This window comes from Microtus pennsylvanicus, chromosome 5 (assembly GCF_037038515.1).
Source record: "Microtus pennsylvanicus isolate mMicPen1 chromosome 5, mMicPen1.hap1, whole genome shotgun sequence".
Taxonomy (NCBI): Eukaryota; Metazoa; Chordata; class Mammalia; order Rodentia; family Cricetidae; genus Microtus; species Microtus pennsylvanicus.
In genome coordinates, this window is record NC_134583.1 from 89,143,631 (window position 1) to 89,148,036 (window position 4,406).

Here is a 4,406-nt window from a genome sequence, read left to right on the forward strand (position 1 = left end):
ATCACTTCCTATGTGTAACCCCAACAGCTCAGACATTAAGGGCAACATTGAATAAATGGGACCTACTAAAACTGAGAAGCTTCTGTAAAGCAAAGGACACTGTCACCAAGACAAAAAGGCAACCTACTGACTGGGAGAAGATCTTCACCAACCCCACAACAGACAAAGGTCTGATCTCCAAAATATATAGAGAACTCAGGAAACTAGACTTTAAAATGCTAATTAACCCAATTAAAAAATGGGGCACTGATCTGAACAGAGAATTCTCAGCAGAGGAAGTTCAAATGGCCAAAAGACACTTAAGGTCATGCTCAACCTCCTTAGCGATCAGGGAAATGCAAATCAAAACAACTTTGAGATATCATCTTACACCTGTCAGAATGGCTAAAATAAAAAACTCCAATGATAGCCTTTGCTGGAGAGGCTGTGGAGGAAGGGGTACCCTCATCCATTGCTGGTGGGAATGCAATCTTGTGCAACCACTTTGGAAATCAGTGTTTCGGTTTCTCAGGAAATTTGGGATCAACCTACCCCTGGACCCAGCAATACCATGCCTGGGAATATACCCAAGAGATGCCCTATCATATGACAAGAGCATTTGTTCAACTATGTTCATAGCAGTATTATTTGTAATAGCCAGAACCTGGAAACAACCTAGATGCCCTTCAATGGAAGAATGGATGAAGAAAGTGTGGAATATCTACACATTAGAGTACTATGCTGCGGTAAAAAACAATGACTTCTCGAATTTTGCATGCAAATGGATGGAAATAGAAAACACTATCCTGAGTGAGGTAACCCAGACCCAAAAAGATGAATATGGGATGTACTCACTCATAATTGGTTTCTAGCCATAAATAAGGGACACGGAGCCTACAACTGGTGATCCTAAAGAAGCTAAGTAAGAAGGTGAACCAAAGGAAAAACATATAGATATCCTCTTGGCTATGGGAAGTAGACAAAGTTGCCGGGGAGAAAATTGAGATCTTGGGGGTGGGGTGGGATGGGGGTAAGGGGAGATGGGGAGAGAAAAGGGAGAAGGGGAGGAAGGGGGGAACTTGGGGAAAAAGGAAGATTGGGATAAAGGAAGGTTGGATAGGGGAGCACGGAAGTACAATTCGTAGTTAAGGGAGCCACCTTAGGGTTGGCAAGAGATTTGAACCTAGAGTGGCTCCCAGGTGCCCAAGCCGAGGTCCCCAGTTAATTCCTTGGGCAGCTGGGGATAGGGAACCTGAAATGACCCTATCCTATAGCAATACTGACGAATATCTTGCATATCATCATAGAACCTTCATCTGGTGATGGATGGAGATAGAGACAGAGACCCACACTGGAGCACTGGACTGAGCTCCCAAGGTCCCAATGAGGAGCAGAAGGAGGGAGAACAAGAGCAAAGAAGTTGGGACCACGAGGGGTGCACCCACCCACTGAGACAGTGGAGCTGATCTATTGGGAGCTCACCAAGGCCAGCTGGACTGTGACTGAAAAAGCGTGGGATAAAACTGGACTCTCTGAACATGGCGAACAATGAGAGCTGATGAGACGCCAAGGACAATGGCAAGGGGTTTTGATCCTACGTAATGTGCTGGCTTTGTGGGAGCCTAGCCAGTTTGGATGTTCACCTTCCTAGATATGGACGGAGGGGGGAGGACCTAGGACTTACCACAGGGCAGGGAACCCTGACTGCTCTTTGGACTGGAGAGGGAGGGGGAAAGGAGTGGGGGGAGAGGGAGAAGGGTGGGAGGAGGGGGAGGGAAATGGGAGGCTGGGAGGAGGTGGAAACTTATTTTTTTTTCTCATTTTCTCAATAAAAAAAGATTTAGAAAAATAAAAATAAATAAAAATTAAAAAAAAAAAGAAAGATGGCCCACAGCTGGCCTGGGTCTGAAAAAGCATGGGATAAATCCGGACTAGCTGAACATAGCGGACAATGAGGAATACTGAGAACTCAAGAACAATGGCAGTGGGTTTTTGATCCTACTGCACGTACTGGCTTTGGGGGAGCCTAGGCAGTTTGGATGCTCACCTTACTAGACCTGGATGGAGGTGGGCGGTCCTTGGGCTTCCCAAGGTCAGGGAACCCTGATTGCTCTTCGAGCTGATGAGGGAGGGGGTCTTGATCGGGGGAGGGGGAAGGAAATGGGAGGTGGTGGCGGGGAGGAGGCAGAAATCCTTAATAAATAAATAAATTTTTTTAAAAAAAGAAAAAGAAAGATGGCCCTGGTACCACACACTGGTTTGTTTGTTTTTCGAGACAGTTTCTCTGTGTAGCCCTAGCTGTCCTGAAACTCTTACAGACCAGGCTGGCCTGGAACTCGGAAATCCACCTGCCTCTGTTTCCCATGTGCTGGGATTAAAGGGTGTGTACCTGGCTCTTGAATTTCTTTTTTTTTTCTTTTAATTGATTTTTACTGAGCTCGACATTTTTCTCCGCTCCCCTCCCTGTCTCTCTCCTCCCCACTTCAACCCTCCCCCAAGGTCCCCATGGTCCCAATTTACTCAGGAGATCTTGTCTTTTTCTACTTCCCATGTAGATTAGATCTATGTAAGTCTCTCTTAGTGTCTTCATTGTTGTCTAAGTTCTCTGGGATTGTGATTTGTAGGCTGGCTTTCTTTGCTTTATGTTTAAAAACCACCTATGAGTGAGTACATGTGATAATTGTCTTTCTGTGACTGGGTTACCTCACTCAAAATAATGTTTTCTAGCTCCATCCATTTTCCTGCAAAATTCAAGATGTTTTTTTTTTCTTCTGCTGTGTAGTACTCCATTGTGTAAATGTACCACGTTTTCCTTATCCATTTTTCAGTCAAGGAACATTTAGGTTGTTTCCAGGTTTTGGCTATGACAAACAAAGCTGTTATGAACATAGTTGAGCACATGTTCTTGTGGCATGATTGAGCATCCTTTGGATATATACCCAAAAGTGGTATTACTGGGTCTTGAGGAAGGTTGTTTCCTAATTTTCTGAGAAATCGCCACACTGACATCCAAAGATTGCCAAATTTATTTTTTAAGTAAAAAAATAATCCAAATACAACACAACAAAATAAAACCAAACAAATCCAAATAGGGCAACCAAGAAGCATGGTACAGCCTTTGCTTGGGGTCGGGATGCCCTCAGATTCCCACTCACTGGCCAATCACCACAACAAATTAAAGTTACTCTAGAGAAGGCCAAAGGGTTGAGTCCAGGACATCATCCACCCCTCCTCCTTCCAGAACCTTCCTCACAAAGCAGTTCCCTGCTGGAGAGGAGGCCAGTACAGACTAGGCCTGTGGGCTCTGTGTGAGTAGGTAACTGGCAAACTGCAAGCTCGGGACACTGTCCTGATTATCAAAAGTATCTCTGGGACCGGAGAGATGGCTCAGAGGTTAAGAGCACTGCTTGCTCATCTAGAGGGCCTGAGTTCAATTCACCAGCACCCACTTCATCAACCACATGATGGCTCACAACCATCTATAATGAAATCTGATGCCCTCTTCTGGCATGCATGCATGTAGGCAGAACACTGTATACGTAATAAATAAATAAATCTTAAGAAAAAGTCTCAGTTCTATTTCTATATGGCAGTCTTGTGGGAAGTCCTCATTTCCTGGTCCCTCACATTTTTTGGTTTTGTTTAGTTTTTTTGAGACAGGGTTTCTCTGTATAACAGTCCTTGCTGCCCTGGAACTCACTTTGTAGACCGAGCTGACCTCACACTCACTAAGATCCTCCTGCCTTTGCTTCCTGAGTGCTGGGATTAAAAGTGTGCGCCACCACCACCCAGCTGGTCCCTCCTTCCTTGCTTCCTTGTTTCCTGCCTTCTTACTTTCTCTCTCTCTTTTCCTCTTCTCAAGACAGGGTCTCATATAGCCCAGGGTGGCCTGGAACTCCCTATGTAGTTGAGAATAACCTTCTAATTCTCCTACCTCTATCTAGACAAACTCTCTACCAAATACACGGCCCTGGATCCTTCGGGCTCCACTGGCTGCCTGCAGCCTTTGTCCTAGCCGGTGACTCGTTTTCATCCTCCAGTCCCACCCACTCATGTTCCTGGCAAGCAGAGACACAGAGTCAGAACAGCTTATATAAGCTGTGGCTGATCCAGTGTGGCCCAGGAGGGAGACAACATGCCTGTCCCAGCTTCCTGGTGGGGCAGCTCTGTGCTCAGTAGAGGTTTTGTTTCCTTGCTGACACTGGCAGAAGAGGAGGGCACGCAAAACCAGAAAAGCCGCCCACACTGGATTGTCAATAGAGCCGGCCAGCCCACGTCTTTGTAACTCAGCCCTTCTCAACATCTCAGGGTAGCCACAGCCGTCTGCCCAGTCTCCAGCCAAAGTGGGCATGCCGCTAACGACTGTCTCTAAGCCCTGGCCTGCTGGTACCATCAAGGTTTGGGAGGATAACACGCAGAGACGGATG